The following is a 12,290-nucleotide window of genomic DNA, read 5'->3' as shown; positions in this document are numbered from 1 at the left end:
GATTATGAGGTCAGGGGTTTGAGACCAGCCTGGCCAACATAGTGAAACCCTGTCTCTACTAAAAACACAAAAAATTACCTGGATGTGGTGGCAGGTGCCTGTAGTCCCAGCTACTCAGGAGGCTGAGGCAGGAGAATTGCTTGAACCTGGGAGGCAGAGTTTGCAGTGAGCTGAGATCATGTCACTGCACTCAGTCTGGGCAACAGAGAGAGACTCCATCTCTTCTAAAAAAAAAAAAAAAAGGCTGAAAAGTGTTAACCTATTAGCAAAAGAAAACAAAAAGCTTATTTCAACTTACAAAATGAAAAATTGTGGATGTCAACTTAAAATACGATGGTGAGGGGAGGACATAGTTTCTAAAAATTCTTTTAGGGGTTATGAAACTTAGAAAGGACAGGCGTGGTGGCTCACACCTGTAGTCCCAGCAACTTGGGATGCTGAGGTTGGAGGATCCCATGAGCCCAGGAGTTCAAGACCAACCTGAGAAAGTCAAGATCCCAAGGGATAAAACCCCCCACTGAGGCTGGGCACGGTGGCTTACACCTGCAATCCCAGCACTTTGGGAGGCTGAGAATTCACTTGAGGTCAGGAGCTTGAGACCAGCCTGGCAAACATGGTGAAACCCCGTCTCTACCAAAAATACAAAAATTAGCTTGACATGGTGGCGGATGCCCGTAATCCCAGCTACGTGGGAGACTGAGGCAGGAGGCTACTTGGGAAACTGAGGCAGAACCTTGAACCCGGAAGGCGGAGGTTGCAGTGAGCTAAGATCACACCATTGCACTCCAGCCTGGGCAACAAAAGGGAAGCTCCATCTCAAACAAACAAAACAAACAAACAAAAAAACTTGACTCCTGCGAGGAAACAGCTAGAGACCCAAGCTGACCACGGTCTGCTTTAAGACAAGAAATGAAGAGATCTCCAAAGACCTCCAAAGACCAGAGGATCCCAGGGGACCACATAAAAAAGTCTTTAGTTTTAAAAATAGTTTGCATAACTGGACCCTCGGGACACTGGCCTGAGAAGGAAGAAGCTAACCATGGGATGGCCGATGCCAGAAAAAGCTTCTCCTTGGAAAAAGGCCCTGGTTTAAGTTCAAGATTAGCCTCATGAGTGAAGAAGCAAGACACAAAAGTGTACCTCTTTTTATGATTCCATTTGTATGAAGTTCTAGAACAGGTCTCCCCGGAGTCTCCCTCAGTCTGCTGTGATTCTGGGGGCTGCCCGATTCACAAATCGTTCATTGCTTAATTAAACTCCTCTACATTTAATTCAGCTGAAGTTTTTCTTTTAACAATGGTAGCTGGCTTCTAAGAAGGAGGCAGTGAATCCTGCCATGTCTCTTAAGGGCTACACCTGGAATTTGGGCTGATTTTTATTGGTTCCACCAAGTAGCAAGGCTAGCTCAGATTTAAGCTGAGGAGAAACAGATCCCATCTCTTGATGGGAGAAGTCGTAGGCTCATAGGGGGAGGTTAACTGATAGCGATCATCTCAGATACCATGCCCCACAGTGTTTCCTGTGGCAGTGGCTGGCAGAGAAAAGACCTGAAGAATCTGCATCTGTGTTTCTCAGGAATAGACACAACCATCTCTGCCCCCAGGTTACTATGACAGCATCAGCCAAGGGCTCAGCTACGAGATGGGCACTTTTGTAACCCAGGGATGGCAGCAAAAATGTTCACTGTTTTTAATGCAAGGAGGATTAAATTTGGTTCCCAAATTCAGGGTTATGGTTTCAGACAGCAGGATCTTCTTCTTTTCTTTTTTTGAGATGGAGTCTAACTCTGTCTCCCAGTCTGGAGGGCAGTGAGTGGTGTGATCTCTGCTCACTACAACCTCCATCTCCCAGGTTCAAGCAATGTTCCTGACTCAGCCTCCCTAATAGCTGGGATCACAGGCGGGCACCACCACGCCTAACTATTTTTTGTATTTTTAGTATAGACAGGGTTTTGCCATGTTAGTCAGGCTGGTGTGGAACTCCTGACCTCAGGTGATCTGCCCACCTCAGCCTCCCAAAGTGCTGGGATTACAAGCATGAGCCACTGCACCCAGCCCAGACAGCAGGATTTTCAAGGAAATTGCCCCAGAAAACTGGAGTTTTGACTCCAGATTAGCTTTTACTTGTCTCAGGAAGAGGATAAGTGAAGACATTCTTGGTTCTAAAGTGTGAGCTGGGTTTGGGGAAGGGGCATGCAAGACATACGGACAGAGTTTGGTGCAGGAGGGGTATTTGCAGTGCTGTTGCCTGGGCTCACCCCACCTCCAGCCCCCGATGTCATTTACAACCTTGGGCTGGTTAATTCCTGTCAGTGCCTTCATTTATGTACCTGAAAATAGGGATCTCGTGCTCTTAGCATCGTCAGGAAGATGGAAGCTTTCTCTCTCTTAGAGCAGGGAAATGGGAGAGGGGTGTAGAGACCACTTCGAGCCTCAGGGCTGTGCACTTTCCCAGGCCAGCGCCTCAGGCCCCCTAAAGATCTGTTCACGCATCCCCATTGTTCTCTTGGCCCTTGCTCCCCCACACCCTGCTTTCCCTCTGCCTGAGGCTTGTGGGGTCGGGGAGAAGGGGCACTGACTGGCATTCGTCCAGGTACAGACTCTAGAATCACATGGATGGGGTTTCAGTCAAGTCAGACTGCCTGTGTTCAGATTCCAGCACTATGTCACCCTGAGCACATCTGCCATCTCTGAGCCTCAGTTTCCCCCAACTGTAAAATGTTCACAGTAAGAGCACCTAAATTTGTGTTAAAACAATCTCAGTGCTTCAAACAATCCCTGTAATATAGTAAGAGCTATAAAAATAATACTTGTTGTTGTAATGAATACTGAATCCCAGTTCCCCACTGCAAAGCCAAATCAATCTGGGCAAATTTTTTTTTTTTTTTTTTTTTTTGAGGCAGTCTCGCTGTGTCACCCAGGTTGGAGTGCAGTAGTGCGATCTCAGCTCACTGCAACCTCTTTCTCCCGGGGTTCAGGCGATTCTCCTGCCTCAGGCTCCCAAGGAGCTGGGATTACAGGCCAGTGAGCCACCATGACCCACTAATTTGTATCTTTGTATCTTTTAGTAGATAATCTTTGTATCTTTTGTATCTTTAATAGATGGTTTTTACATATTTTGTATCTTTAGTAGATACAAAAGATATCTCTTGTATCTTTAGTACTTAACCCTTCAGTAGAAACAGGGTTTCAGCATATTGGCCAGGCTGGTCTGGAACTCCTGATGAGTGATCTGCCTGCTTTGGCCTCACAATGTGCTGGGATTATGGATGTGAGCCACCGCGCCCGGCCACACTGTACATATTCTTCTGCATCTTTCCTTACTTTGTGTCATGAAAATGTCTATAAATCAGTGGTTTCCAATCTGGCTGCACTTTTGGAATCACCTAGGGGAGGCTTTGCAAAATACTCATGCACTGGCTCCACTCCCAGGGACTCTGATTCCGTTGTTTTGGGATTGGGACCGTTAAGCACTCCCAGGTGATTCTAACATACAAGCCAGGCCGGGGGTGGTGGCTCACACCTATAATCCCAACACTTTGGGAGGCTGAGACACACGGATCACAAGGTCAGGAGTTTGAGACCAGCCTGACTAACATGGTGAAACCCCGTGTCTACTAAAAATACAAAAATTAGCCGGGTGTGGTGGTGGGCACCTGTAATCCCAGCTACTCAGGAGGCTGAGGCAGGAGAATCACTTGAACCCAGGAGGTGGAGGTTGCAGTGATCTGAGATCCCACTACTGCACTCCAGCCTGGGTGACAGAGCAAAACTCTGTCTCCAAAAAAAAAAAAAAAAAAAAAAAAAAGCAAGCGAGGCTGAGGACCACTGGGCCAACCCACGGGCCAGGGGGTGCTAGGATGATCTGATTCTCACTCGGCAAGCGCAGGGCCAGCGCTTTAGCCAGCGGCCCTGCGGCGCCCTCTGGTGGGGAACACGAGCGCCGCGGCTCGCGCGGGCTGACTCCAAGTCCCCGGGGTCTGGTCCTGCTGTGGGTGGCGGGGAGGAGGTCGCCTGCTATCCGCGAAACTCTCCCCCTGGACGCTCCTCTCCCTACTTGAACCGCCAGAGGGACTTGAGCATTCAGCCCCTGAGGGTGGTAGTGTAGAGACCAGCGCGATATCGGGTCTAACCCGCCCGCAGGACAAGGGGGTGACGATCAGAGGGGCTGACAGACCAGGGTTCGAGCTCTTCCCCACCTCTGAGCTTCAGTTTCCTAATCTGGGAAATAGAATGAGAATTTGACTTCATGTTGTTCCCCACTGTCAGCCCGGGGAAGGCGCCTGCCCGACCTCCACCAGGTGGCCAGAACCTGAACAAGAGTGAAGACTCTGAGGAAGGGGGATTTAGCCAAACGTAAATGTTTTCTATTTATTTATGTATTTAGAGACGGAGGCTGGCTCTGTTGCCCAGGCTGGAGTGCAGTGGTCCAATCTCAGCTGACTGCCACCTCCGCCTCCCAGGCTCAAGCCATCCTCCCACCTCAGCCTCCTGCCTAGCTGGAATTACAGGTGCACCAAGATGCCCAGCCTAATTTTTGTACTTTTAGTAGAGACGGCGGTTCACCATGTTGGTCAGGCTGGTCTCGAACTCTTGACCTCAAGTGATCTGCCCGCCTCGGCCTCTCAAAGTGCTGGGATTACAGGCTTAAGCCACCGAGCCTGACCATGTTTTTCATTTAAAAGCCTCGTTTTAGTTTGCAATCCTTTCCCACCCATTCTTTGGTTTTATGTTTTCCTTTCTTCACATTGGTTTTAATTTTTATGTTTGTTTTTACTCATTTTGCATTTATTTCGTTTTGGCTACATGAGAAGTCGGTGACCCTGTATTTGAAAGTCCCCAATATGTGAGGATTATATTGAAGGTGACATCCAAAATTTGGGAGCATGCTGAGGATGGGTCATTGCAGAGACTGAGGGCAGGAGGTTGGCGGGTTCAAGGTGTGGCCTTAGACTCCTGTCAGGCAGTGTCTCAGTCACACTAATATACACACATCGACATTCACACAGAGACTTATACAGAAGCCAACACACTCACAAAACACACAATCGGTCATGCTCACACTCCTAGTCACACCAATACACACATCCAGATACACCTACACGTTCACACAGACACGTCCAACATACCAGATTCACACACCTTTGCACACTCACACATGCCACACCCACTGAAACCCTCTCACATGTCCACACACACCATCATCCCAACTCTGACACACACACAGCCCCTCCCCTAGTCCACCTCTAATCCTGGCCACACAAATGCCCATTCTCCCTTGCCAGGATGGGGCCAAATGGTGTTTTCTTGGTCATCCTTGGTCAACTTGGGCCTGTCCCAGTCAGCAGGACTTACTGGAATCTCTGAGCTATGGTGTGCAAATGGGAACTCCAGGAGCGGTCCCCAGTGAGGAAGGCCTGAATACGTAGGGCATCTGGCTGGAGACCATCCTTTCCTCCCTTAGGCCACGAGAGGGTGAGGACTTCCCTCTCCTCCGAGCCTGGGGCTTAACTCTGGTGCTCCCCCCACCCATGGCCCCACCCCTTATCCAGGCACCTCCTTATCTCCCTCAGCCCCAGGTCTCCCATCCCCAGTCTTCTCTGTCCCACTCATCTCACCCATGGCAGCACAAATCTGCTCCTGCTCCTTCCCCTGCCTGGAACCTACCATGGCTCCCTGGTGCCCTCGAGACAAGGCCCCGCCCTTCACTGTGTGTCCAGAAGGTCTGGAAAGAAAGCTCTGGCCAACCCTTCCCCTGGTTTCATCCAGCCTAAAGCAACTGGACTGGGTCAGGTGCCCCCTTGGGGCTGTCATTTCTCTCTTTCCCACTGCACTTTGAGTCCCAAGAAGGCAGGTCCAGTATTGTCGTGGTCACTGCAGCCTCTCCAGCATGGAGAAGGGGCTTGAGAAGGTTTAATTAAACAAAAGAATGAGCCAGGTGCAGTGACTCACGCCTGTAATCCCAACACTTTTCAAGGCCAAGGCAGGGGGATCACCTGAGGTCAGGAGTTGGAGACCAGCCTGGCCAACATGGTGAAACCCTATCTCTACTAAAAATACAAAAATCAGCCAAATGTGGTGGTGCACGCCTGTAGTCCCAACTACTCAGGAGGCTGAGCCAGGAGAATCGCTTGAACCCAGGAGGTAGAGGTTGCAGTGAGCCGAGATGGTGCCACTACACTCCAGCCTCCAGTTTGGGTGACAGAGGGAGACTCTGTCACAAAACAAAACAAAAAATGAACTAAGGTAACTATAGATGGTGGACGCATTTTCCCTTTCCCTGAGCTGTGGCTCCTTATGCCCACTAGAGGGCAGAAGAAATCCAGAATTCGATGCATATGCGCTGTGCATGGCCAACTCCCTCCCCCGCCCCCACCTAAGGAGAAAGGAGTAACAGTAACAATGTCAACAATTGCTCTTGTCAGCCCCACTGCTTGTCAGGTCCCTGCTAGGTGCTCCACACACCTGATCTCTAAATCAATGGCTGGTTAGACCTAGCCAAAGTAGAGGAGGAGGAAAGCAAGGATCAGAGAGGGTGTTTAATTTTCCCAAGATGCACAGCATCCAAGCCACAGATAAGCTTCCAGTTCAAGCCCCTGTGGCTTCACAGCTCTTTGCCCTGTTTTTGACAAAGTTTCTCAAAAGAGTTAGCAGTGACTGGGTGTTAGACCTCTTGATGAGGATGGAGGAGGGCCGTTTGTGCAAAGGGGGCCTCTAGCCAGACAGCCCTCCCCACTGCCACTGCCTGGAGAGCCTGCACACTTTAGGGCAGAGTCTTCAGAGCCTTAGGAGCTGACCTCTGAAAGTGTCACAGCAGCCCAGGGATGCGGGTTTTAATTTTTTTATTCCTGGATACAGATAAGGAAACTGAAGCTCAGGGAAATTGAGGGACCTGTTCTGGACCATGAGGCATGGAGGTGGGAGAACTGAGATTTACCCTGCAAGGGGCCTTAGCCAGGGCAGGACACAGAGACCTCAAATGCCAGGAGAGGAAATGGAACTCCTTCCCCAGAAGAGGTGAAAGTAACTACAGGGCGAGGGTCTGGGAGAACAAGGAGCTATTTTCTGATGAGGAAAGGGCAGGCTTTTGTAGGTCCACCTCCCAGGTTAAGGGGAGCCAAGGGAACCTCAAGGTCTCGGAAGATCTTATTTTAAAAAGACCCCCAAGATCAGGCGCCAGTGGCTCACACCTGTAATCCCAGAACTTTGGGAGGCTGAGGCGGGCAGATTGCCTAAGATCAGGAGTTCAAGACCAGCCTGGCCAAGATGGCAAAACCCCGTACCTACTAAAAATATAAAAATTAGCCAGGCATGGTGACATACACCTGTAATCCCAGCTACTCAGGAGGGTGAGCAGGAGAATTGCTTGTACCCGGGAGGCGGAGGTTGCGGCAAGCCAAGATGGTGCCACTGTGCTCCAGCCTGGGTGACAGAGTGAAACTCTGTCTCAAAAAAAAAAATAAATAAAAATAGCGTGGTGGCTGACGCCTGTAATCCCAGCACTCTGGGAGGCCGAGGCAGGCGAATCACACAGTCAAGAGTTCGAAACCAGACTGACCAATATGGTGAAACCCTGTCTCTACTAAAAATACAAAAATTAGCCGGGCATGGTGGTGCATGCCTGTAATCCAGCTACTCAGGAGGGTGAGGCAGGAGAATCGCTTGAACCAGGGAGCTGGAAGTTGCAGTGAATTGAGATCACAAGACCATACCATTGTACTGCAGCTTGGGTGACAGAGCGAGAGACAGAGTAAGACTCTGTCTCAAAAAAAAAAAAATTAAAATTAAAATTAAAAACCTGAAGGGTCCAGACTGAGGCAAAGGGAAGTAACAGTCAAATTGTGCATCTATTAGAAAAAAACAACCTAGGTCCCTTTGAAGAGGCTGGGGGAAAAGTCCAGGTAAGTGAAGAAAAAAAAAATTGGTAGAAATATGCACGTAGAATGAGTCCATTTTGGTTAAATAAATTCACAAAGCTAACATTTATCACCTGCTAAGACAGGCCAGGGATTGTCTGAATATTTTACAAAGGCTTTGCCACTAATTCCATAACTCTGAATGATTGCCATTTTGCAGGCGCAGAGGTTGCATGGAGCCCGAGGATGCCAAAGTGAGATGGCAAACCCAGATTTCCTGAGCACAGAGCCCAGGCTCTCAGCCCTGTGCCTGGTGCAGATCGCCCTGAACTTGTGCAGTGCACCAGCCTTGTCATTTTTCCACAGCACCCCAAATAATACCTCACTATCCAATTTCTTATTGGGTGAGGTCTAAACACCCTAAGTATTTATGTCCTAAGAACTTAATAGCCATGGCCGGGCACAGTGGCTCAGCCTATAATCCCAGCTCTTTGAGAGGCTGAGGCAGGCGAATCACTTGAGGTCAGGAGTATGAGACCAACTTGGCCATGATGAAACCCAGGTGTGGTGGCACGTGCCTGTAATCCCAGCTACTCGGGAAGCTGAGGCAGAACTGCTTGAACCTGGGAGGTGGAGGTTGCAGTGAGCTGAGATGGTGCTGCTACACTTCTGCCTGGGTGAAAGAGCAAGACTCTGTCTCAAAAACAAACAAAAAACACCTAGTTGCCACTTGGGGGAAAAAAATACACACACATTAAAAAAAAATTCATTCTTAAATAACCACAGTCTTTTTTTTTTTTTTTTTCTGAGACTCTGTCTCACTCTGTCACCAGGCACCATGCTGGAGCGCAGTGACATGATCTTGGCTCACTACAACCTCCGCCTCCAAGGTTCAAGCAATTCTCCTGCCTCAGCCTCCCAAGTAGCTAGGACTACAGGTGTGCACCACCACGACCAGATAATTCTTGTATTTTTAGTAGAGACGGGGTTTCACCATGTTGGCCAGGGTGGTCTTGATCTCTTGACCTTGTGATCCTCCCACCTCAGCCTCCCAAAGTGCTGGGATTACAGGCATGAGCCACCATGCCCAGCCTAACCACAGTCTTTATGAATGGGAATGTGTGTGACTGTCAGGCACTGCAAAACCTCTCAGTGCCTGGGGCCAGATTGAACATCTCTCTACCCTCATTTCCTGGTTGGCATTGATTTTTTGGGTGGGGTTTGCTCTTTATCCTTGCAATCAATGAAAATGCAGCTTCAGGAAGACATGACATTGTAGAAAGGGCTGCCACTTGGGCTAAGGTAGAAGCCACGAGCCACCTGAGCTAGCAGTTTCCACAGTATCAGACAGATGACGCTGTGCTTCCCTCTAGATTTAAAAATCTCAGCTGGATGCGGTGGCTCATGCCTGTAATCCCAGCACTTTGGGAGTCCAAGGGGGATGAACCATGAGGTGAGGAGTTCGAGACCAGCCTGGCCAATATGGTGAAACCTCATGTCTACTAAAAATACAAAAATTTGCCAGGTGTGGTGGTGCACACCTGTAGTCCCAGCTACTTGGGAGGCTGAGGCAGGAGAGTCTCTTGAACCCGGGAGGCAGAGGTTACAGAGAGCCTGGGTGGCAGGGTGAGACTCTGTCTCAAAAAAAAGAAAGAGAGAGAGAAATACACACTTAAGGAACAATGAGCTATTGCTTGGCACCTGTGAGACTGGAGACAGAAGGCTGGATATCCCCGTTGTCCAGATGAGGAAATTGAGGCTTCATGGGTGAAACTTACCAGGGTCTTTGCCAAGCCCCACAACTGGGAAGTGCTGGGACATATAGTGAGACAGGCTCCCTCAGACTTCAAACCCCAGACTCTTTATAGCTACACTAGGCAGCCTTCACACCACCATTGCTTCACAGCATCATCCATCCATCCATCCATCCAACCATCCATCCATCCGAGCACCCACTGCTGATGGATACAGTTGAGATCAACACAGGCCTGGTTCCAACTGATGATGTTAATGACATGAGCAGCTACTTACCCACGAGTTTGATTACTGCTTGTCAACTCTCTGGACAGTTGCATGACTGACTATTAAAAAGCACGAGCCGGGTCCCAACACACTGACCTAGCAAATGGGAGAAAACAAGTAATGGGAACGTGTCCACAGCCATTCACGTCAATCAACTCTAGTCAAAGCACATTAGCCAATGACTTGAGTACATCATCCTAACAAATGTTGTATGCATATTCTCTCTCCTATTTCAAAAAATAAACTTCTTTCAATGTACATGATGAAAATATTTGATATGATGAGTAGACAGTTTTTATTTATTTATTTTTTTTGAGATGGAGTTTCACTCTTGTTACCCAGGCTGGAGTGCAATGGCGCGATCTCGGCTCACCGCAACCTCCGCCTCCTGGGTTCAGGCAATTCTCCTGCCTCAGCCTCCTGAGTAGCTGGGATTACAGGCACGCACCACCATGCCCAGCTAATTTTTTGTATTTTTAGTAGAGACGGGGTTTCACCATGTTGACCAGGATGGTCTCGATCTCTTGACCTCGTGATCCACCCGCCTTGGCCTCCCAAAGTGCTGGGATTACAGGCTTGAGCCACCGCGCCCGGCCTGAGTAGACAGTTTTTAAACACACTTTTGGTGGCACAAAAACAAGGGTCCAGGCACGGTGGCTCACGCCTGTAATCCCAGCACTTTGGGAGGCTGAGGCGGGTGGATCACCTGAGGTCAGGAGTTTGGGACCAGCCTGACCAACATGGAGAAACCCCTTCCCTACTAAAAATACAAAATTAGCTTGGCATGGTGGTGCATGCCTATAGTCCCAGCTAATCAGGAGGCTGAAGCAGGGGAATCGCTTGAACCTCGGAGGTGAAGGTTGCAGTGAGCTGAGATTGTGCCATTGCACTCCAGCCTGGGAACAAGAATGAAACTCCGTCTCAATCAATCAATCAATAAAAATAAAATAAAATAAAGCTTGAAGTCCTCTATCCTGAGGCCTTGCACTTTCCATAAATGTTCTTACTTAGTTTAAAGTGAGACAGAAGCTCAGGACCCAGTCCTGGGAAGAAAGAAGTCTCAGATGGAACTGGCAGGAGACGCTTATAAAGACCACAGTGATTGAGCCAAGGTCGAGGAAAGGGGTGGGCGAGGCAGGCTCCACCCACTGAGCAGAGCACCAAGGAACTCCCCCAGCCACCTCTCCATCCCACAGGGAGTCACACATGAACTCGAAAGTGTACAATGAGACCTTCTGCCATGTGAATGGCATCGCATTCTACACGCTGAGGTCTGCTGTAATAAACTATCACAGAATGGGTGGCTTCAAGGACAGAAATTAATGCTTTCACAATTCTGGAGGCCAGAAGGCCACAATCAAGGTGTTGGCTAGGTTGCTCTCTCCTGAGGCCTGTCTACTTGGCTGTGCAGATGGCCTTCTTCTCCCGTGTCCTCACATGGTCTCCTCTTATAATAACACTAGTCAGACTGAATCAAGCGCCCACCCATGGGGCCTCATTTCATCTTTTTTTTTTAGTGGAAGTTTTGCTCTTGTTGTCCAGGCTGGAGTGCAATGGCATGATCTCAGCTCACTGCAGCCTCCGCCTCCCAAGTTCAAGCAATTCTCCTGCCTCTGCCTACAGAGTAGCTGGGATTACAGGCATGTGCCACCATGCCAGACTAATTTTGTGTTTTTTAGTAGAGATAGGATTTCACCATGTTGGCCAGGCTGGTCTTGAACTCCTGACCTCAGGTGACCTGCCTGCCTCAGCCTCCCAAAATGCTGGGATCACAGGTGTGAGCCACCATGCCTGGCTTCATTTTACCTTAATTATCTCTTTAAAGACCCCCATCTCCAAACACAGTCACATTCAGAGGTACCGGGGGTGAAGACTTCAATATATGAATTTGGGGATGGCGATAGCATAGTATGGTGACTCCATGTTAAACTTCCAGAGGAATTGTGGCCACAGGTAACTCTTTAACAGAAACTTGCCTGTGTTTTCCGTGTACTCATTCTGCCTTCTGGAGAATTCTTAGGAACCAGGACAAAGGTAGCTGGGCACAGTGGCACATGACTGTAGTCAAATCTACTCGAGAGGCTGAGATAAAGAATGCCTTGAGCCCTGGAGTTTGAGTCCAGCCTGGGCTACGCAGCAAGACCCAACCTCCAAAAAAAAAAAAAAAAAAAAAAAACAAAGGCAAAGCTAACCTACAAATTGTTCTCAAATGTGAAGACACGGGGGCTGGGCATGGTGGCTCGCACCTGTAATCCCCAGGCCAAGGTGGAAGGATTGCTTGAGCCCAAGAGTTTGAGACCAGACTGGGCAACATAGGGAGACCTCTATTAAAAAAAAAAAAAATTAGCCAGGTGTGGAGGCACATGCCTTTGGTCACAGCTAGTTGGGATGCTGAGACGGGAGGATCACGTGG

The sequence above is a fragment of the Sapajus apella genome, unplaced genomic scaffold (assembly GCF_009761245.1).
Source record: "Sapajus apella isolate SASKATOON/1434 unplaced genomic scaffold, GSC_monkey_1.0 scaffold130, whole genome shotgun sequence".
In the NCBI taxonomy this organism is placed as follows: Eukaryota; Metazoa; Chordata; class Mammalia; order Primates; family Cebidae; genus Sapajus; species Sapajus apella.
Note: the sequence above shows the minus strand (reverse complement) of the source record.